This window comes from Lampris incognitus, chromosome 3 (assembly GCF_029633865.1).
Source record: "Lampris incognitus isolate fLamInc1 chromosome 3, fLamInc1.hap2, whole genome shotgun sequence".
NCBI classification, from domain to species: domain Eukaryota; kingdom Metazoa; phylum Chordata; class Actinopteri; order Lampriformes; family Lampridae; genus Lampris; species Lampris incognitus.
This window is the reverse complement of record NC_079213.1, coordinates 49,696,238-49,720,465: the sequence shown is the minus strand read 5'-3', so window position 1 is coordinate 49,720,465 and position 24,228 is coordinate 49,696,238.

Sequence of the window (24,228 nt, the reverse complement as noted above, 5' to 3'; positions counted from 1 at the left end):
ATTTCACTAAAAACGATATAGTTCAAACATGCCTGTTGTAACTGTCTGCAAACACTCAGAGCCTTAAAGTAGGGTTTTCACCAATGTGTTTTTTGGTGAGAAACCTTCTATTTCAAAGGTTCTGTGCTTTTTCAGACATGTTCAGTATGTATTTTTTGTGTTTCTGATGAAATCCCTCCTTTTAATGCATTTTCTCACTGAAAATGAGTCTCTCACCATGGGAAAATGGCTTTCTTGAAAAAGCATATTGTGGTCGAGAAATGGTGTTTTAAACAATAAAAACGACTCCCGGCCTTATTTAGTTCACATTTTTACTTTTGGTAACCTAGCCCGTATTCATAACGCACTAAACCTTTTTATCGCGTTAAACGCCTTTTCTCGACAACAAAAGCACAATTTCATCAAAAACAAACAAAACAAGAAAAATTAATCTATTCAACAAGTCTGCAACACATCCTTAAGAGTTACATGATTTCACCCAATGTCAATGTGTAATTTCTCCAGTTCTGATCATTGTTTAGGTTGTTGGTAGCTTGGTCCAATGCCAAAACACAGTGAATCTTTTTATGGCTTTAAACGCGTTTTCTCCTCGAGAGAAACATGTTTTCACTAAAAACGTTATAGTTTAAACATGCCTGTTGTACATGTCTGCAAACACTCAGAGCCTTAAAGTAGGGTTTTCACCAATGTGTTTTTTGGTGAGAAACCTTCTATTTCAAAGGTTCTGTGCGTTTTCAGACATGTTCAGTATGTATTTTTTGTGTTTTCTGATGAAATCCCTCCTTTTAATGCATTTTCTCACAGAAAATGAGTCTCTCACCATGGGAAAATGGCTTTTTTGAAAACGCATATTCTGGTCGAGAAATGGTGTTTTAAACAATAAAACGACTCCCGGCCTTATTTAGTTCACATTTTTACTTTTGGTAACCTAGCCCGTATTCATAACGCACTAAACCTTTTTATCGCGTTAAACGCCTTTTCTCGACAACAAAAGCACAATTTCATCAAAAACAAACAAAACAAGAAAAATGAATCTATTCAACAAGTCTGCAACACATCCTTAAGAGTTACATGATTTCACCCAATGTCAATGTGTAATTTCTCCAGTTCTGATCATTGTTTAGGTTGTTGGTAGCTTGGTCCAATGCCAAAACACAGTGAAATCTTTTTATGGCTTTAAACGCGTTTTCTCCTCGAGAGAAACATGATTTCACTAAAAACGTTATAGTTTAAACACGCCTGTTGTACATGTCTGCAAACACTCTCAGAGCCTTAAAGTAGGGTTTTCACCAATGTGTTTTTTGGTGAAAAACCTTCTATTTCAAAGGTTCTGTGCGTTTTCAGACACGTACAATATGTATTTTTTGTGTTTCTGATGAAATCCCTCCTTTTAATGCATTTTCTCACTGAAAATGAGTCTCTCACCATGGGAAAATGGCTTTCTTGAAAAAGCATATTATGGTCGAGAAATGGTGTTTTAAACAATAAAAACGACTCCCGGCCTTATTTAGTTCACATTTTTACTTTTGGTAACCTAGCCCGTATTCATAACGCACTAAACCTTTTTATCGCGTTAAACGCCTTTTCTCGACAAGAAAAGCACAATTTCATCAAAAACAAACAAAACAAGAAAAATGAATCTATTCAACAAGTCTGCAACACATCCTTAAGAGTTACATGATTTCACCCAATGTCAATGTGTAATTTCTCCAGTTCTGATCATTGTTTAGGTTGTTGGTAGCTTGGTCCAATGCCAAAACACAGTGAAATCTTTTTATGGCTTTAAACGCGTTTTCTCCTCGAGAGAAACATGTTTTCACTAAAAACGTTATAGTTTAAACATGCCTGTTGTACATGTCTGCAAACACTCAGAGCCTTAAAGTAGGGTTTTCACCAATGTGTTTTTTGGTGAAAAACCTTCTATTTCAAAGGTTCTGTGCGTTTTCAGACATGTTCAGTATGTATTTTTTGTGTTTCTGATGAAATCCCTCCTTTTAATGCATTTTCTCACAGAAAATTAGTCTCTTGCCATGGCAAAATGGCTTTCTTGAAAAAGCATATTGTGGTCGAGAAATGGTGTTTTAAACAATAAAAACGACTCCCGGCCTTATTTAGTTCACATTTTTACTTTTGGTAACCTAGCCCGTATTCATAACGCACTAAACCTTTTTATCGCGTTAAACGACTTTTCTCGACAACAAAAGCACAATTTCATCAAAAACAAACAACACAAGAAAAATGAATCTATTCAACAAGTCTGCAACACATCCTTAAGAGTTACATGATTTCACCCAATGTCAATGTGTAATTTCTCCAGTTCTGATCATTGTTTAGGTTGTTGGTAGCTTGGTCCAATGCCAAAACACAGTGAAATCTCTTTATGGCTTTAAACGCGTTTTCTCCTCGAGAAAAACATGATTTCACTAAAAACGATATAGTTCAAACATGCCTGTTGTAACTGTCTGCAAACACTCAGAGCCTTAAAGTAGGGTTTTCACCAATGTGTTTTTTGGTGAGAAACCTTCTATTTCAAAGGTTCTGTGCGTTTTCAGACATGTTCAGTATGTATTTTTTGTGTTTCTGATGAAATCCCTCCTTTTAATGCATTTTCTCACTGAAAATGAGTCTCTCACCATGGGAAAATGGCTTTCTTGAAAAAGCATATTGTGGTCGAGAAATGGTGTTTTAAACAATAAAAACGACTCCCGGCCTTATTTAGTTCACATTTTTACTTTTGGTAACCTAGCCCGTATTCATAACGCACTAAACCTTTTTATCGCGTTAAACGACTTTTCTCGACAACAAAAGCACAATTTCATCAAAAACAAACAAAACAAGAAAAATGAATCTATTCAACAAGTCTGCAACACATCCTTAAGAGTTACATGATTTCACCCAATGTCAATGTGTAATTTCTCCATTTCTGATCATTGTTTAGGTTGTTGGTAGCTTGGTCCAATGCCAAAACACAGTGAAATCTTTTTATGGCTTTAAACGCGTTTTCTCCTCGAGAGAAACATGTTTTCACTAAAAACGTTATCGTTTAAACATGCCTGTTGTACATGTCTGCAAACACTCAGAGCCTTAAAGTAGGGTTTTCACCAATGTGTTTTTTGGTGAGAAACCTTCTATTTCAAAGGTTCTGTGCGTTTTCAGACATGTTCAGTATGTATTTTTTGTGTTTTCTGATGAAATCCCTCCTTTTAATGCATTTTCTCACAGAAAATGAGTCTCTCACCATGGGAAAATGGCTTTCTTGAAAAAGCATATTGTGGTCGAGAAATGTTGTTTTAAACAATAAAAACGACTCCCGGCCTTATTTAGTTCACATTTTTACTTTTGGTAACCTAGCCCGTATTCATAACGCACTAAACCTTTTTATCGCGTTAAACGCCTTTTCTCGACAACAAAAGCACAATTTCATCAAAAACAAACAAAACAAGAAAAATGAATCTATTCAACAAGTCTGCAACACATCCTTAAGAGTTACATGATTTCACCCAATGTCAATGTGTAATTTCTCCAGTTCTGATCATTGTTTAGGTTGTTGGTAGCTTGGTCCAATGCCAAAACACAGTGAAATCTTTTTATGGCTTTAAACGCGTTTTCTCCTCGAGAGAAACATGTTTTCACTAAAAACGTTATAGTTTAAACATGCCTGTTGTACATGTCTGCAAACACTCAGAGCCTTAAAGTAGGGTTTTCACCAATGTGTTTTTTGGTGAGAAACCTTCTATTTCAAAGGTTCTGTGCGTTTTCAGACATGTTCAGTATGTATTTTTTGTTTTCTGATGAAATCCCTCCTTTTAATGCATTTTCTCACAGAAAATGAGTCTCTCACCATGGGAAAATGGCTTTTTTGAAAACGCATATTCTGGTCGAGAAATGGTGTTTTAAACAATAAAACGACTCCCGGCCTTATTTAGTTCACATTTTTACTTTTGGTAACCTAGCCCGTATTCATAACGCACTAAACCTTTTTATCGCGTTAAACGCCTTTTCTCGACAACAAAAGCACAATTTCATCAAAAACAAACAAAACAAGAAAAATGAATCTATTCAACAAGTCTGCAACACATCCTTAAGAGTTACATGATTTCACCCAATGTCAATGTGTAATTTCTCCAGTTCTGATCATTGTTTAGGTTGTTGGTAGCTTGGTCCAATGCCAAAACACAGTGAAATCTCTTTATGGCTTTAAACGCGTTTTCTCCTCGAGAGAAACATGATTTCACTAAAAACGATATAGTTCAAACATGCCTGTTGTAACTGTCTGCAAACACTCAGAGCCTTAAAGTAGGGTTTTCACCAATGTGTTTTTTGGTGAGAAACCTTCTATTTCAAAGGTTCTGTGCGTTTTCTGACATGTTCAGTATGTATTTTTTGTGTTTCTGATGAAATCCCTCCTTTTAATGCATTTTCTCACTGAAAATGAGTCTCTCACCATGGGAAAATGGCTTTCTTGAAAAAGCATATTGTGGTCGAGAAATGGTGTTTTAAACAATAAAAACGACTCCCGGCCTTATTTAGTTCACATTTTTACTTTTGGTAACCTAGCCCGTATTCATAACGCACTAAACCTTTTTATCGCGTTAAACGCCTTTTCTCGACAACAAAAGCACAATTTCATCAAAAACAAACAAAACAAGAAAAATGAATCTATTCAACAAGTCTGCAACACATCCTTAAGAGTTACATGATTTCACCCAATGTCAATGTGTAATTTCTCCAGTTCTGATCATTGTTTAGGTTGTTGGTAGCTTGGTCCAATGCCAAAACACAGTGAAATCTTTTTATGGCTTTAAACGCGTTTTCTCCTTGAGAGAAACATGATTTCACTAAAAACGTTATAGTTTAAACACGCCTGTTGTACATGTCTGCAAACACTCTCAGAGCCTTAAAGTAGGGTTTTCACCAATGTGTTTTTTGGTGAAAAACCTTCTATTTCAAGGTTCTGTGCGTTTTCAGACACGTACAATATGTATTTTTTGTGTTTCTGATGAAATCCCTCCTTTTAATGCATTTTCTCACTGAAAATGAGTCTCTCACCATGGGAAAATGGCTTTCTTGAAAAAGCACATTGTGGTCGAGAAATGGTGTTTTAAACAATAAAAACGACTCCCGGCCTTATTTAGTTCACATTTTTACTTTTGGTAACCTAGCCCGTATTCATAACGCACTAAACCTTTTTATCGCGTTAAACGCCTTTTCTCGACAAGAAAAGCACAATTTCATCAAAAACAAACAAAACAAGAAAAATGAATCTATTCAACAAGTCTGCAACACATCCTTAAGAGTTACATGATTTCACCCAATGTCAATGTGTAATTTCTCCAGTTCTGATCATTGTTTAGGTTGTTGGTAGCTTGGTCCAATGCCAAAACACAGTGAAATCTTTTTATGGCTTTAAACGCGTTTTCTCCTCGAGAGAAACATGTTTTCACTAAAAACGTTATAGTTTAAACATGCCTGTTGTACATGTCTGCAAACACTCAGAGCCTTAAAGTAGGGTTTTCACCAATGTGTTTTTTGGTGAGAAACCTTCTATTTCAAAGGTTCTGTGCGTTTTCAGACATGTTCAGTATGTATTTTTTGTGTTTCTGATGAAATCCCTCCTTTTAATGCATTTTCTCACAGAAAATTAGTCTCTTGCCATGGCAAAATGGCTTTCTTGAAAAAGCATATTGTGGTCGAGAAATGGTGTTTTAAACAATAAAAACGACTCCCGGCCTTATTTAGTTCACATTTTTACTTTTGGTAACCTAGCCCGTATTCATAACGCACTAAACCTTTTTATCGCGTTAAACGCCTTTTCTCGACAACAAAAGCACAATTTCATCAAAAACAAACAAAACAAGAAAAATGAATCTATTCAACAAGTCTGCAACACATCCTTAAGAGTTACATGATTTCACCCAATGTCAATGTGTAATTTCTCCAGTTCTGATCATTGTTTAGGTTGTTGGTAGCTTGGTCCAATGCCAAAACACAGTGAAATCTTTTTATGGCTTTAAACGCGTTTTCTCCTCGAGAGAAAAATGTTTTCACTAAAAACGATATAGTTCAAACATGCCTGTTGTAACTGTCTGCAAACACTCAGAGCCTTAAAGTAGGGTTTTCACCAATGTGTTTTTTGGTGAGAAACCTTCTATTTCAAAGGTTCTGTGCGTTTTCAGACATGTTCAGTATGTATTTTTTGTGTTTCTGATGAAATCCCTCCTTTTAATGCATTTTCTCACTGAAAATGAGTCTCTCACCATGGGAAAATGGCTTTCTTGAAAAAGCATATTGTGGTCGAGAAATGGTGTTTTAAACAATAAAAACGACTCCCGGCCTTATTTAGTTCACATTTTTACTTTTGGTAACCTAGCCCGTATTCATAACGCACTAAACCTTTTTATCGCGTTAAACGCCTTTTCTCGACAACAAAAGCACAATTTCAGCAAAAACAAACAAAACAAGAAAAATGAATCTATTCAACAAGTCTGCAACACATCCTTAAGAGTTACATGATTTCACCCAATGTCAATGTGTAATTTCTCCAGTTCTGATCATTGTTTAGGTTGTTGGTAGCTTGGTCCAATGCCAAAACACAGTGAAATCTTTTTATGGCTTTAAACGCGTTTTCTCCTCGAGAGAAACATGTTTTCACTAAAAACGTTATAGTTTAAACATGCCTGTTGTACATGTCTGCAAACACTCAGAGCCTTAAAGTAGGGTTTTCACCAATGTGTTTTTTGGTGAGAAACCTTCTATTTCAAAGGTTCTGTGCGTTTTCAGACATGTTCAGTATGTATTTTTTGTGTTTTCTGATGAAATCCCTCCTTTTAATGCATTTTCTCACAGAAAATGAGTCTCTCACCATGGGAAAATGGCTTTTTTGAAAACGCATATTCTGGTCGAGAAATGGTGTTTTAAACAATAAAACGACTCCCGGCCTTATTTAGTTCACATTTTTACTTTTGGTAACCTAGCCCGTATTCATAACGCACTAAACCTTTTTATCGCGTTAAACGCCTTTTCTCGACAACAAAAGCACAATTTCATCAAAAACAAACAAAACAAGAAAAATGAATCTATTCAACAAGTCTGCAACACATCCTTAAGAGTTACATGATTTCACCCAATGTCAATGTGTAATTTCTCCAGTTCTGATCATTGTTTAGGTTGTTGGTAGCTTGGTCCAATGCCAAAACACAGTGAAATCTCTTTATGGCTTTAAACGCGTTTTCTCCTCGAGAGAAACATGATTTCACTAAAAACGATATAGTTCAAACATGCCTGTTGTAACTGTCTGCAAACACTCAGAGCCTTAAAGTAGGGTTTTCACCAATGTGTTTTTTGGTGAGAAACCTTCTATTTCAAAGGTTCTGTGCGTTTTCTGACATGTTCAGTATGTATTTTTTGTGTTTCTGATGAAATCCCTCCTTTTAATGCATTTTCTCACTGAAAATGAGTCTCTCACCATGGGAAAATGGCTTTCTTGAAAAAGCATATTGTGGTCGAGAAATGGTGTTTTAAACAATAAAAACGACTCCCGGCCTTATTTAGTTCACATTTTTACTTTTGGTAACCTAGCCCGTATTCATAACGCACTAAACCTTTTTATCGCGTTAAACGCCTTTTCTCGACAACAAAAGCACAATTTCATCAAAAACAAACAAAACAAGAAAAATGAATCTATTCAACAAGTCTGCAACACATCCTTAAGAGTTACATGATTTCACCCAATGTCAATGTGTAATTTCTCCAGTTCTGATCATTGTTTAGGTTGTTGGTAGCTTGGTCCAATGCCAAAACACAGTGAAATCTTTTTATGGCTTTAAACGCGTTTTCTCCTCGAGAGAAACATGATTTCACTAAAAACGTTATAGTTTAAACACGCCTGTTGTACATGTCTGCAAACACTCTCAGAGCCTTAAAGTAGGGTTTTCACCAATGTGTTTTTTGGTGAAAAACCTTCTATTTCAAGGTTCTGTGCGTTTTCAGACACGTACAATATGTATTTTTTGTGTTTCTGATGAAATCCCTCCTTTTAATGCATTTTCTCACTGAAAATGAGTCTCTCACCATGGGAAAATGGCTTTCTTGAAAAAGCATATTGTGGTCGAGAAATGGTGTTTTAAACAATAAAAACGACTCCCGGCCTTATTTAGTTCACATTTTTACTTTTGGTAACCTAGCCCGTATTCATAACGCACTAAACCTTTTTATCGCGTTAAACGCCTTTTCTCGACAAGAAAAGCACAATTTCATCAAAAACAAACAAAACAAGAAAAATGAATCTATTCAACAAGTCTGCAACACATCCTTAAGAGTTACATGATTTCACCCAATGTCAATGTGTAATTTCTCCAGTTCTGATCATTGTTTAGGTTGTTGGTAGCTTGGTCCAATGCCAAAACACAGTGAAATCTTTTTATGGCTTTAAACGCGTTTTCTCCTCGAGAGAAACATGTTTTCACTAAAAACGTTATAGTTTAAACATGCCTGTTGTACATGTCTGCAAACACTCAGAGCCTTAAAGTAGGGTTTTCACCAATGTGTTTTTTGGTGAGAAACCTTCTATTTCAAAGGTTCTGTGCGTTTTCAGACATGTTCAGTATGTATTTTTTGTGTTTCTGATGAAATCCCTCCTTTTAATGCATTTTCTCACAGAAAATTAGTCTCTTGCCATGGCAAAATGGCTTTCTTGAAAAAGCATATTGTGGTCGAGAAATGGTGTTTTAAACAATAAAAACGACTCCCGGCCTTATTTAGTTCACATTTTTACTTTTGGTAACCTAGCCCGTATTCATAACGCACTAAACCTTTTTATCGCGTTAAACGCCTTTTCTCGACAACAAAAGCACAATTTCATCAAAAACAAACAAAACAAGAAAAATGAATCTATTCAACAAGTCTGCAACACATCCTTAAGAGTTACATGATTTCACCCAATGTCAATGTGTAATTTCTCCAGTTCTGATCATTGTTTAGGTTGTTGGTAGCTTGGTCCAATGCCAAAACACAGTGAAATCTTTTTATGGCTTTAAACGCGTTTTCTCCTCGAGAGAAACATGTTTTCACTAAAAACGTTATAGTTTAAACATGCCTGTTGTACATGTCTGCATACACTCAGAGCCTTAAAGTAGGGTTTTCACCAATGTGTTTTTTGGTGAGAAACCTTCTATTTCAAAGGTTCTGTGCGTTTTCAGACATGTTCAGTATGTATTTTTTGTGTTTCTGATGAAATCCCTCCTTTTAATGCATTTTCTCACAGAAAATTAGTCTCTTGCCATTGCAAAATGGCTTTCTTGAAAAAGCATATTGTGGTCGAGAAATGGTGTTTTAAACAATAAAAACGACTGCCGGCCTTATTTAGTTCACATTTTTACTTTTGGTAACCTAGCCCGTATTCATAACGCACTAAACCTTTTTATCGCGTTAAACGCCTTTTCTCGACAACAAAAGCACAATTTCATCAAAAACAAACAAAACAAGAAAAAAAGAATCTATTCAACAAGTCTGCAACACATCCTTAAGAGTTACATGATTTCACCCAATGTCAATGTGTAATTTCTCCAGTTCTGATCATTGTTTAGGTTGTTGGTAGCTTGGTCCAATGCCAAAACACAGTGAAATCTTTTTTATGGCTTTAAACGCGTTTTCTCCTCGAGAGAAACATGATTTCACTAAAAACGTTATAGTTTAAACATGCCTGTTGTACATGTCTGCAAACACTCAGAGCCTTAAAGTAGGGTTTTCACCAATGTGTTTTTTGGTGAGAAACCTTCTATTTCAAAGGTTCTGTGCGTTTTCAGACATGTTCAGTATGTATTTTTTGTGTTTTCTGATGAAATCCCTCCTTTTAATGCATTTTCTCACAGAAAATGAGTCTCTCACCATGGGAAAATGGCTTTTTTGAAAACGCATATTCTGGTCGAGAAATGGTGTTTTAAACAATAAAACAACTCCCGGCCTTATTTAGTTCACATTTTTACTTTTGGTAACCTAGCCCGTATTCATAACGCACTAAACCTTTTTATCGCGTTAAACGCCTTTTCTCGACAACAAAAGCACAATTTCATCAAAAACAAACAAAACAAGAAAAAAGAATCTATTCAACAAGTCTGCAACACATCCTTAAGAGTTACATGATTTCACCCAATGTCAATGTGTAATTTCTCCAGTTCTGATCATTGTTTAGGTTGTTGGTAGCTTGGTCCAATGCCAAAACACAGTGAAATCTTTTTATGGCTTTAAACGCGTTTTCTCCTCGAGAGAAACATGATTTCACTAAAAACGTTATAGTTTAAACACGCCTGTTGTACATGTCTGCAAACACTCTCAGAGCCTTAAAGTAGGGTCTTCACCAATGTGTTTTTTGGTGAGAAACCTTCTATTTCAAGGTTCTGTGCGTTTTCAGACACGTACAATATGTATTTTTTGTGTTTCTGATGAAATCCCTCCTTTTAATGCATTTTCTCACAGAAAATGAGTCTCTCACCATGGGAAAATGGCTTTTTTGAAAACGCATATTCTGGTCGAGAAATGGTGTTTTAAACAATAAAAACGTCTCCCGGCCTTATTTAGTTCACATTTTAACTTTTGTTAACCTAGCCCGTATTCATAACGCACTAAACCTTTTTATCGCGTTAAACGCCTTTTCTCGACAACAAAAGCACAATTTCATCAAAAACAAACAAAACAAGAAAAATGAATATATTCAACAAGTCTGCAACACATCCTTAAGAGTTACATGATTTCACCCAATATCAATGTGTAATTTCTCCAGTTCTGATCATTGTTTAGGTTGTTGGTAGCTTGGTCCAATGCCAAAACACAGAGAAATCTTTTTATGGCTTTAAACGCGTTTTCTCCTCGAGAGAAACATGATTTCACTAAAAACGATATAGTTCAAACATGCCTGTTGTAACTGTCTGCAAACACTCAGAGCCTTAAAGTAGGGTTTTCACCAATGTGTTTTTTGGTGAGAAACCTTCTATTTCAAAGGTTCTGTGCGTTTTCAGACATGTTCAGTATGAATTTTTTGTGTTTCTGATGAAATCCCTCCTTTTAATGCATTTTCTCACTGAAAATGAGTCTCTCACCATGGGAAAATGGCTTTTTTGAAAACGCATATTCTGGTCGAGAAATGGTGTTTTAAACAATAAAACGACTCCCGGCCTTATTTAGTTCACATTTTTACTTTTGGTAACCTAGCCCGTATTCATAACGCACTAAACCTTTTTATCGCGTTAAACGCCTTTTCTCGACAACAAAAGCACAATTTCATCAAAAACAAACAAAACAAGAAAAATGAATCTATTCAACAAGTCTGCAACACATCCTTAAGAGTTACATGATTTCACCCAATGTCAATGTGTAATTTCTCCAGTTCTGATCATTGTTTAGGTTGTTGGTAGCTTGGTCCAATGCCAAAACACAGTGAAATCTTTTTATGGCTTTAAACGCGTTTTCTCCTCGAGAGAAACATGATTTCACTAAAAACGTTATAGTTTAAACACGCCTGTTGTACATGTCTGCAAACACTCTCAGAGCCTTAAAGTAGGGTCTTCACCAATGTGTTTTTTGGTGAGAAACCTTCTATTTCAAGGTTCTGTGCGTTTTCAGACACGTACAATATGTATTTTTTGTGTTTCTGATGAAATCCCTCCTTTTAATGCATTTTCTCACAGAAAATGAGTCTCTCACAATGGGAAAATGGCTTTTTTGAAAACGCATATTCTGGTCGAGAAATGGTGTTTTAAACAATAAAAACGTCTCCCGGCCTTATTTAGTTCACATTTTAACTTTTGTTAACCTAGCCCGTATTCATAACGCACTAAACCTTTTTATCGCGTTAAACGCCTTTTCTCGACAACAAAAGCACAATTTCATCAAAATCAAACAAAACAAGAAAAATGAATATATTCAACAAGTCTGCAACACATCCTTAAGAGTTACATGATTTCACCCAATGTCAATGTGTAATTTCTCCAGTTCTGATCATTGTTTAGGTTGTTGGTAGCTTGGTCCAATGCCAAAACACAGAGAAATCTTTTTATGGCTTTAAACGTGTTTTCTCCTCGAGAGAAACATGATTTCACTAAAAACGATATAGTTCAAACATGCCTGTTGTAACTGTCTGCAAACACTCAGAGCCTTAAAGTAGGGTTTTCACCAATGTGTTTTTTGGTGAGAAACCTTCTATTTCAAGGTTCTGTGCGTTTTCAGACATGTTCAGTATGTATTTTTTGTGTTTCTGATGAAATCCCTCCTTTTAATGCATTTTCTCACAGAAAATGAGTCTCTCACCATGGGAAAATGGCTTTTTTGAAAACGCATATTCTGGTCGAGAAATGGTGTTTTAAACAATAAAAACGTCTCCCGGCCTTATTTAGTTCACATTTTAACTTTTGTTAACCTAGCCCGTATTCATAACGCACTAAACCTTTTTATCGCGTTAAACGCCTTTCTCGACAAGAAAAGCACAATTTCATCAAAAACAAACAAAACAAGAAAAATGAATCTATTCAACAAGTCTGCAACACATCCTTAAGAGTTACATGATTTCACCCAATGTCAATGTGTAATTTCTCCAGTTCTGATCATTGTTTAGGTTGTTGGTAGCTTGGTCCAATGTCAAAACACAGTGAAATCTCTTTATGGCTTTAAACGCGTTTTCTCCTCGAGAGAAACATGATTTCACTAAAAACGATATAGTTCAAACATGCCTGTTGTAACTGTCTGCAAACACTCAGAGCCTTAAAGTAGGGTTTTCACCAATGTGTTTTTTGGTGAGAAACCTTCTATTTCAAAGGTTCTGTGCTTTTTCAGACATGTTCAGTATGTATTTTTTGTGTTTCTGATGAAATCCCTCCTTTTAATGCATTTTCTCACTGAAAATGAGTCTCTCACCATGGGAAAATGGCTTTTTTGAAAACGCATATTCTGGTCGAGAAATGGTGTTTTAAACAATAAAACGACTCCCGGCCTTATTTAGTTCACATTTTTACTTTTGGTAACCTAGCCCGTATTCATAACGCACTAAACCTTTTTATCGCGTTAAACGCCTTTTCTCGACAACAAAAGCACAATTTCATCAAAAACAAACAAAACAAGAAAAATGAATCTATTCAACAAGTCTGCAACACATCCTTAAGAGTTACATGATTTCACCCAATGTCAATGTGTAATTTCTCCAGTTCTGATCATTGTTTAGGTTGTTGGTAGCTTGGTCCAATGCCAAAACACAGTGAAATCTCTTTATGGCTTTAAACGCGTTTTCTCCTCGAGAGAAACATGATTTCACTAAAAACGATATAGTTCAAACATGCCTGTTGTAACTGTCTGCAAACACTCAGAGCCTTAAAGTAGGGTTTTCACCAATGTGTTTTTTGGTGAGAAACCTTCTATTTCAAAGGTTCTGTGCGTTTTCTGACATGTTCAGTATGTATTTTTTGTGTTTCTGATGAAATCCCTCCTTTTAATGCATTTTCTCACTGAAAATGAGTCTCTCACCATGGGAAAATGGCTTTCTTGAAAAAGCATATTGTGGTCGAGAAATGGTGTTTTAAACAATAAAAACGACTCCCGGCCTTATTTAGTTCACATTTTTACTTTTGGTAACCTAGCCCGTATTCATAACGCACTAAACCTTTTTATCGCGTTAAACGCCTTTTCTCGACAAGAAAAGCACAATTTCATCAAAAACAAACAAAACAAGAAAAATGAATCTATTCAACAAGTCTGCAACACATCCTTAAGAGTTACATGATTTCACCCAATGTCAATGTGTAATTTCTCCAGTTCTGATCATTGTTTAGGTTGTTGGTAGCTTGGTCCAATGCCAAAACACAGTGAAATCTTTTTATGGCTTTAAACGCGTTTTCTCCTCGAGAGAAACATGTTTTCACTAAAAACGTTATAGTTTAAACATGCCTGTTGTACATGTCTGCAAACACTCAGAGCCTTAAAGTAGGGTTTTCACCAATGTGTTTTTTGGTGAGAAACCTTCTATTTCAAAGGTTCTGTGCGTTTTCAGACATGTTCAGTATGTATTTTTTGTGTTTCTGATGAAATCCCTCCTTTTAATGCATTTTCTCACAGAAAATTAGTCTCTTGCCATGGCAAAATGGCTTTCTTGAAAAAGCATATTGTGGTCGAGAAATGGTGTTTTAAACAATAAAAACGACTCCCGGCCTTATTTAGTTCACATTTTTACTTTTGGTAACCTAGCCCGTATTCATAACGCACTAAACCTTTTTATCGCGTTAAACGCCTTTTCTCGACAACAAAAGCACAATTTCATCAAAAACAAACAAAACAAGAAAAATGAATCTATTCAACAAGTCTGCAACACATCCTTAAGAGTTACATGATTTCACCCAATGTCAATGTGTAATTTCTCCAGTTCTGATCATTGTTTAGGTTGTTGGTAGCTTGGTCCAATGCCAAAACACAGTGAAATCTTTTTATGGCTTTAAACGCGTTTTCTCCTCGAGAGAAACATGTTTTCACTAAAAACGTTATAGTTTAAACATGCCTGTTGTACATGTCTGCATACACTCAGAGCCTTAAAGTAGGGTTTTCACCAATGTGTTTTTTGGTGAGAAACCTTCTATTTCAAAGGTTCTGTGCGTTTTCAGACATGTTCAGTATGTATTTTTTGTGTTTCTGATGAAATCCCTCCTTTTAATGCATTTTCTCACAGAAAATTAGTCTCTTGCCATTGCAAAATGGCTTTCTTGAAAAAGCATATTGTGGTCGAGAAATGGTGTTTTAAACAATAAAAACGACTGCCGGCCTTATTTAGTTCACATTTTTACTTTTGGTAACCTAGCCCGTATTCATAACGCACTAAACCTTTTTATCGCGTTAAACGCCTTTTCTCGACAACAAAAGCACAATTTCATCAAAAACAAACAAAACAAGAAAAAAAGAATCTATTCAACAAGTCTGCAACACATCCTTAAGAGTTACATGATTTCACCCAATGTCAATGTGTAATTTCTCCAGTTCTGATCATTGTTTAGGTTGTTGGTAGCTTGGTCCAATGCCAAAACACAGTGAAATCTTTTTTATGGCTTTAAACGCGTTTTCTCCTCGAGAGAAACATGTTTTCACTAAAAACGTTATAGTTTAAACATGCCTGTTGTACATGTCTGCAAACACTCAGAGCCTTAAAGTAGGGTTTTCACCAATGTGTTTTTTGGTGAGAAACCTTCTATTTCAAAGGTTCTGTGCGTTTTCAGACATGTTCAGTATGAATTTTTTGTGTTTCTGATGAAATCCCTCCTTTTAATGCATTTTCTCACTGAAAATGAGTCTCTCACCATGGGAAAATGGCTTTTTTGAAAACGCATATTCTGGTCGAGAAATGGTGTTTTAAACAATAAAACGACTCCCGGCCTTATTTAGTTCACATTTTTACTTTTGGTAACCTAGCCCGTATTCATAACGCACTAAACCTTTTTATCGCGTTAAACGCCTTTTCTCGACAACAAAAGCACAATTTCATCAAAAACAAACAAAACAAGAAAAATGAATCTATTCAACAAGTCTGCAACACATCCTTAAGAGTTACATGATTTCACCCAATGTCAATGTGTAATTTCTCCAGTTCTGATCATTGTTTAGGTTGTTGGTAGCTTGGTCCAATGCCAAAACACAGTGAAATCTTTTTATGGCTTTAAACGCGTTTTCTCCTCGAGAGAAACATGATTTCACTAAAAACGTTATAGTTTAAACACGCCTGTTGTACATGTCTGCAAACACTCTCAGAGCCTTAAAGTAGGGTCTTCACCAATGTGTTTTTTGGTGAGAAACCTTCTATTTCAAGGTTCTGTGCGTTTTCAGACACGTACAATATGTATTTTTTGTGTTTCTGATGAAATCCCTCCTTTTAATGCATTTTCTCACAGAAAATGAGTCTCTCACAATGGGAAAATGGCTTTTTTGAAAACGCATATTCTGGTCGAGAAATGGTGTTTTAAACAATAAAAACGTCTCCCGGCCTTATTTAGTTCACATTTTAACTTTTGTTAACCTAGCCCGTATTCATAACGCACTAAACCTTTTTATCGCGTTAAACGCCTTTTCTCGACAACAAAAGCACAATTTCATCAAAAACAAACAAAACAAGAAAAATGAATATATTCAACAAGTCTGCAACACATCCTTAAGAGTTACATGATTTCACCCAATGTCAATGTGTAATTTCTCCAGTTCTGATCATTGTTTAGGTTGTTGGTAGCTTGGTCCAATGCCAAAACACAGAGAAATCTTTTTATGGCTTTAAACGTGTTTTCTCCTCGAGAGAAACATGATTTCACTAAAAACGATATAGTTCAAACATGCCTGTTGTAACTGTCTGCAAACACTCAGAGCCTTAAAGTAGGGTTTTCACCAATGTGTTTTTTGGTGAGAAACCTTCTATTTCAAGGTTCTGTGCGTTTTCAGACATGTTCAGTATGTATTTTTTGTGTTTCTGATGAAATCCCTCCTTTTAATGCATTTTCTCACAGAAAATGAGTCTCTCACCATGGGAAAATGGCTTTTTTGAAAACGCATATTCTGGTCGAGAAATGGTGTTTTAAACAATAAAAACGTCTCCCGGCCTTATTTAGTTCACATTTTAACTTTTGTTAACCTAGCCCGTATTCATAACGCACTAAACCTTTTTATCGCGTTAAACGCCTTTCTCGACAAGAAAAGCACAATTTCATCAAAAACAAACAAAACAAGAAAAATGAATCTATTCAACAAGTCTGCAACACATCCTTAAGAGTTACATGATTTCACCCAATGTCAATGTGTAATTTCTCCAGTTCTGATCATTGTTTAGGTTGTTGGTAGCTTGGTCCAATGTCAAAACACAGTGAAATCTCTTTATGGCTTTAAACGCGTTTTCTCCTCGAGAGAAACATGATTTCACTAAAAACGATATAGTTCAAACATGCCTGTTGTAACTGTCTGCAAACACTCAGAGCCTTAAAGTAGGGTTTTCACCAATGTGTTTTTTGGTGAGAAACCTTCTATTTCAAAGGTTCTGTGCTTTTTCAGACATGTTCAGTATGTATTTTTTGTGTTTCTGATGAAATCCCTCCTTTTAATGCATTTTCTCACTGAAAATGAGTCTCTCACCATGGGAAAATGGCTTTCTTGAAAAAGCATATTGTGGTCGAGAAATGGTGTTTTAAACAATAAAAACGACTCCCGGCCTTATTTAGTTCACATTTTTACTTTTGGTAACCTAGCCCGTATTCATAACGCACTAAACCTTTTTATCGCGTTAAACGCCTTTTCTCGACAACAAAAGCACAATTTCATCAAAAACAAACAAAACAAGAAAAATTAATCTATTCAACAAGTCTGCAACACATCCTTAAGAGTTACATGATTTCACCCAATGTCAATGTGTAATTTCTCCAGTTCTGATCATTGTTTAGGTTGTTGGTAGCTTGGTCCAATGCCAAAACACAGTGAATCTTTTTATGGCTTTAAACGCGTTTTCTCCTCGAGAGAAACATGTTTTCACTAAAAACGTTATAGTTTAAACATGCCTGTTGTACATGTCTGCAAACACTCAGAGCCTTAAAGTAGGGTTTTCACCAATGTGTTTTTTGGTGAGAAACCTTCTATTTCAAAGGTTCTGTGCGTTTTCAGACATGTTCAGTATGTATTTTTTGTGTTTTCTGATGAAATCCCTCCTTTTAATGCATTTTCTCACAGAAAATGAGTCTCTCACCATGGGAAAATGGCTTTTTTGAAAACGCATATTCTGGTCGAGAAATGGTGTTTTAAACAATAAAACGACTCCCGGCCTTATTTAGTTCACATTTTTACTTTTGGTAACCTAGCCCGTATTCATAACGCACTAAACCTTTTTATCGCGTTAAACGCCTTTTCTCGACAACGAAAGCACAATTTCATCAAAAACAAACAAAACAAGAAAAATGAATCTATTCAACAAGTCTGCAACACATCCTTAAGAGTTACATGATTTCACCCAATGTCAATGTGTAATTTCTCCAGTTCTGATCATTGTTTAGGTTGTTGGTAGCTTGGTCCAATGCCAAAACACAGTGAAATCTTTTTATGGCTTTAAACGCGTTTTCTCCTCGAGAGAAACATGATTTCACTAAAAACGTTATAGTTTAAACACGCCTGTTGTACATGTCTGCAAACACTCTCAGAGCCTTAAAGTAGGGTTTTCACCAATGTGTTTTTTGGTGAAAAACCTTCTATTTCAAAGGTTCTGTGCGTTTTCAGACACGTACAATATGTATTTTTTGTGTTTCTGATGAAATCCCTCCTTTTAATGCATTTTCTCACTGAAAATGAGTCTCTCACCATGGGAAAATGGCTTTCTTGAAAAAGCATATTATGGTCGAGAAATGGTGTTTTAAACAATAAAAACGACTCCCGGCCTTATTTAGTTCACATTTTTACTTTTGGTAACCTAGCCCGTATTCATAACGCACTAAACCTTTTTATCGCGTTAAACGCCTTTTCTCGACAAGAAAAGCACAATTTCATCAAAAACAAACAAAACAAGAAAAATGAATCTATTCAACAAGTCTGCAACACATCCTTAAGAGTTACATGATTTCACCCAATGTCAATGTGTAATTTCTCCAGTTCTGATCATTGTTTAGGTTGTTGGTAGCTTGGTCCAATGCCAAAACACAGTGAAATCTTTTTATGGCTTTAAACGCGTTTTCTCCTCGAGAGAAACATGTTTTCACTAAAAACGTTATAGTTTAAACATGCCTGTTGTACATGTCTGCAAACACTCAGAGCCTTAAAGTAGGGTTTTCACCAATGTGTTTTTTGGTGAAAAACCTTCTATTTCAAAGGTTCTGTGCGTTTTCAGACATGTTCAGTATGTATTTTTTGTGTTTCTGATGAAATCCCTCCTTTTAATGCATTTTCTCACAGAAAATTAGTCTCTTGCCATGGCAAAATGGCTTTCTTGAAAAAGCATATTGTGGTCGAGAAATGGTGTTTTAAACAATAAAAACGACTCCCGGCCTTATTTAGTTCACATTTTTACTTTTGGTAACCTAGCCCGTATTCATAACGCACTAAACCTTTTTATCGCGTTAAACGACTTTTCTCGACAACAAAAGCACAATTTCATCAAAAACAAACAACACAAGAAAAATGAATCTATTCAACAAGTCTGCAACACATCCTTAAGAGTTACATGATTTCACCCAATGTCAATGTGTAATTTCTCCAGTTCTGATCATTGTTTAGGTTGTTGGTAGCTTGGTCCAATGCCAAAACACAGTGAAATCTCTTTATGGCTTTAAACGCGTTTTCTCCTCGAGAAAAACATGATTTCACTAAAAACGATATAGTTCAAACATGCCTGTTGTAACTGTCTGCAAACACTCAGAGCCTTAAAGTAGGGTTTTCACCAATGTGTTTTTTGGTGAGAAACCTTCTATTTCAAAGGTTCTGTGCGTTTTCAGACATGTTCAGTATGTATTTTTTGTGTTTCTGATGAAATCCCTCCTTTTAATGCATTTTCTCACTGAAAATGAGTCTCTCACCATGGGAAAATGGCTTTCTTGAAAAAGCATATTGTGGTCGAGAAATGGTGTTTTAAACAATAAAAACGACTCCCGGCCTTATTTAGTTCACATTTTTACTTTTGGTAACCTAGCCCGTATTCATAACGCACTAAACCTTTTTATCGCGTTAAACGACTTTTCTCGACAACAAAAGCACAATTTCATCAAAAACAAACAAAACAAGAAAAATGAATCTATTCAACAAGTCTGCAACACATCCTTAAGAGTTACATGATTTCACCCAATGTCAATGTGTAATTTCTCCATTTCTGATCATTGTTTAGGTTGTTGGTAGCTTGGTCCAATGCCAAAACACAGTGAAATCTTTTTATGGCTTTAAACGCGTTTTCTCCTCGAGAGAAACATGTTTTCACTAAAAACGTTATCGTTTAAACATGCCTGTTGTACATGTCTGCAAACACTCAGAGCCTTAAAGTAGGGTTTTCACCAATGTGTTTTTTGGTGAGAAACCTTCTATTTCAAAGGTTCTGTGCGTTTTCAGACATGTTCAGTATGTATTTTTTGTGTTTTCTGATGAAATCCCTCCTTTTAATGCATTTTCTCACAGAAAATGAGTCTCTCACCATGGGAAAATGGCTTTCTTGAAAAAGCATATTGTGGTCGAGAAATGTTGTTTTAAACAATAAAAACGACTCCCGGCCTTATTTAGTTCACATTTTTACTTTTGGTAACCTAGCCCGTATTCATAACGCACTAAACCTTTTTATCGCGTTAAACGCCTTTTCTCGACAACAAAAGCACAATTTCATCAAAAACAAACAAAACAAGAAAAATGAATCTATTCAACAAGTCTGCAACACATCCTTAAGAGTTACATGATTTCACCCAATGTCAATGTGTAATTTCTCCAGTTCTGATCATTGTTTAGGTTGTTGGTAGCTTGGTCCAATGCCAAAACACAGTGAAATCTTTTTATGGCTTTAAACGCGTTTTCTCCTCGAGAGAAACATGTTTTCACTAAAAACGTTATAGTTTAAACATGCCTGTTGTACATGTCTGCAAACACTCAGAGCCTTAAAGTAGGGTTTTCACCAATGTGTTTTTTGGTCAGAAACCTTCTATTTCAAAGGTTCTGTGCGTTTTCAGACATGTTCAGTATGTATTTTTTGTGTTTTCTGATGAAATCCGTCCTTTTAATGCATTTTCTCACAGAAAATGAGTCTCTCACCATGGGAAAATGGCTTTCTTGAAAAAGCATATTGTGGTCGAGAAATGGTGTTTTAAACAATAAAAACGACTCCCGGCCTTATTTAGTTCACATTTTTACTTTTGGTAACCTAGCCCGTATTCATAACGCACTAAACCTTTTTATCGCGTTAAACGCCTTTTCTCGACAACAAAAGCACAATTTCATCAAAAACAAACAAAACAAGAAAAATGAATCTATTCAACAAGTCTGCAACACATCCTTAAGAGTTACATGATTTCACCCAATGTCAATGTGTAATTTCTCCAGTTCTGATCATTGATTAGGTTGTTGGTAGCTTGGTCCAATGCCAAAACACAGTGAAATCTCTTTATGGCTTTAAACGCGTTTTCTCCTCGAGAAAAACATGATTTCACTAAAAACGATATAGTTCAAACATGCCTGTTGTAACTGTCTACAAACACTCAGAGCCTTAAAGTAGGGGTTTCACCAATGTGTTTTTTGGTGAGAAACCTTCTATTTCAAAGGTTCTGTGCGTTTTCAGACATGTTCAGTATGTATTTTTTGTGTTTCTGATGAAATCCCTCCTTTTAGTGCATTTTCTCACTGAAAATGAGTCTCTCACCATGGGAAAATGGCTTTCTTGAAAAAGCATATTGTGGTCGAGAAATGGTGTTTTAAACAATAAAAACGACTCCCGGCCTTATTTAGTTCACATTTTTACTTTTGGTAACCTAGCCCGTATTCATAACGCACTAAACCTTTTTATCGCGTTAAACGCCTTTTCTCGACAACAAAAGCACAATTTCATCAAAAACAAACAAAACAAGAAAAATGAATCTATTCAACAAGTCTGCAACACATCCTTAAGAGTTACATGATTTCACCCAATGTCAATGTGTAATTTCTCCAGTTCTGATCATTGTTTAGGTTGTTGGTAGCTTGGTCCAATGCCAAAACACAGTGAAATCTTTTTATGGCTTTAAACGCGTTTTCTCCTCGAGAGAAACATGATTTCACTAAAAACGTTATAGTTTAAACATGCCTGTTGTACATGTCTGCAAACACTCAGAGCCTTAAAGTAGGGTTTTCACCAATGTGTTTTTTGGTGAGAAACCTTCTATTTCAAAGGTTCTGTGCGTTTTCAGACATGTTCAGTATGTATTTTTTGTGTTTTCTGATGAAATCCCTGCACAATTTCATCAAAAACAAACAAAACAAGAAAAATGAATCTATTCAACAAGTCTGCAACACATCCTTAAGAGTTACATGATTTCACCCAATGTCAATGTGTAATTTCTCCAGTTCTGATCATTGTTTAGGTTGTTGGTAGCTTGGTCCAATGCCAAAACACAGTGAAATCTTTTTATGGCTTTAAACGCGTTTTCTCCTCGAGAGAAACATGATTTCACTAAAAACGTTATAGTTTAAACACGCCTGTTGTACATGTCTGCAAACACTCTCAGAGCCTTAAAGTAGGGTTTTCACCAATGTGTTTTTTGGTGAAAAACCTTCTATTTCAAGGTTCTGTGCGTTTTCAGACACGTACAATATGTATTTTTTGTGTTTCTGATGAAATCCCTCCTTTTAATGCATTTTCTCACAGAAAATGAGTCTCTTGCCATGGCAAAATGGCTATCTTGAAAAAGCATATTGTGGTCGAGAAATGGTGTTTTAAACAATAAAAACGACTCCCGGCCTTATTTAGTTCACATTTTTACTTTTGGTAACCTAGCCCGTATTCATAACGCACTAAACCTTTTTATCGCGTTAAACGACTTTTCTCGACAACAAAAGCACAATTTCATCAAAAACAAACAAAACAAGAAAAATGAATCTATTCAACAAGTCTGCAACACATCCTTAAGAGTTACATGATTTCACCCAATGTCAATGTGTAATTTCTCCAGTTCTGATCATTGTTTAGGTTGTTGGTAGCTTGGTCCAATGCCAAAACACAGTGAAATCTTTTTATGGCTTTAAACGCGTTTTCTCCTCGAGAGAAATATGATTTCACTAAAAACGTTATAGTTTAAACATGCCTGTTGTACATGTCTGCAAACACTCTCAGAGCCTTAAAGTAGGGTTTTCACCAATGTGTTTTTTGGTGAGAAACCTTCTATTTCAAGGTTCTGTGCGTTTTCAGACACGTACAATATGTATTTTTTGTGTTTCTGATGAAATCCCTCCTTTTAATGCATTTTCTCACAGAAAATGAGTCTCTTGCCATGGCAAAATGGCTTTCTTGAAAAAGCATATTGTGGTCAAGAAATGGTGTTTTAAACAATAAAAACGACTCCCGGCCTTATTTAGTTCACATTTTTACTTTTGGTAACCTAGCCCGTATTCATAACGCACTAAACCTTTTTATCGCGTTAAACGACTTTTCTCGACAACAAAAGCACAATTTCATCAAAAACAAACAAAACAAGAAAAATGAATATATTCAACAAGTCTGCAACACATCCTTAAGAGTTACATGATTTCACCCAATGTCAATGTGTAATTTCTCCAGTTCTGATCATTGTTTAGGTTGTTGGTAGCTTGGTCCAATGCCAAAACACAGTGAAATCTCTTTATGGCTTTAAACGCGTTTTCTCCTCGAGAAAAACATGATTTCACTAAAAACGTTATAGTTTAAACATGCCTGTTGTACATGTCTGCAAACACTCTCAGAGCCTTAAAGTAGGGTTTCACCAATGTGTTTTTTGGTGAGAAACCTTCTATTTCAAGGTTCTGTGCGTTTTCAGACACGTACAATATGTATTTTTTGTGTTTCTGATGAAATCCCTCCTTTTAATGCATTTTCTCACAGAAAATGAATCTCTCGCCATGGGGAAATGGCTTTCTTGAGAAAGCATATTGTGGTCGAGAAATGGTGTTTTAAACAATAAAAACGACTCCCGGCCTTATTTAGTTCACATTTTTACTTTTGGTAACCTAGCCCGTATTCATAACGCACTAAACCTTTTTATCGCGTTAAACGACTTTTCTCGACAACAAAAGCACAATTTCATCAAAAACAAACAAAACAAGAAAAATGAATCTATTCAACAAGTCTGCAACACATCCTTAAGAGTTACATGATTTCACCCAATGTCAATGTGTAATTTCTCCAGTTCTGATCATTGTTTAGGTTGTTGGTAGCTTGGTCCAATGCCAAAACACAGTGAAATCTTTTTATGGCTTTAAACGCGTTTTCTCCTCGAGAGAAATATGATTTCACTAAAAACGTTATAGTTTAAACATGCCTGTTGTACATGTCTGCAAACACTCTCAGAGCCTTAAAGTAGGGTTTTCACCAATGTGTTTTTTGGTGAGAAACCTTCTATTTCAAGGTTCTGTGCGTTTTCAGACACGTACAATATGTATTTTTTGTGTTTCTGATGAAATCCCTCCTTTTAATGCATTTTCTCACAGAAAATGAGTCTCTTGCCATGGCAAAATGGCTTTCTTGAAAAAGCATATTGTGGTCAAGAAATGGTGTTTTAA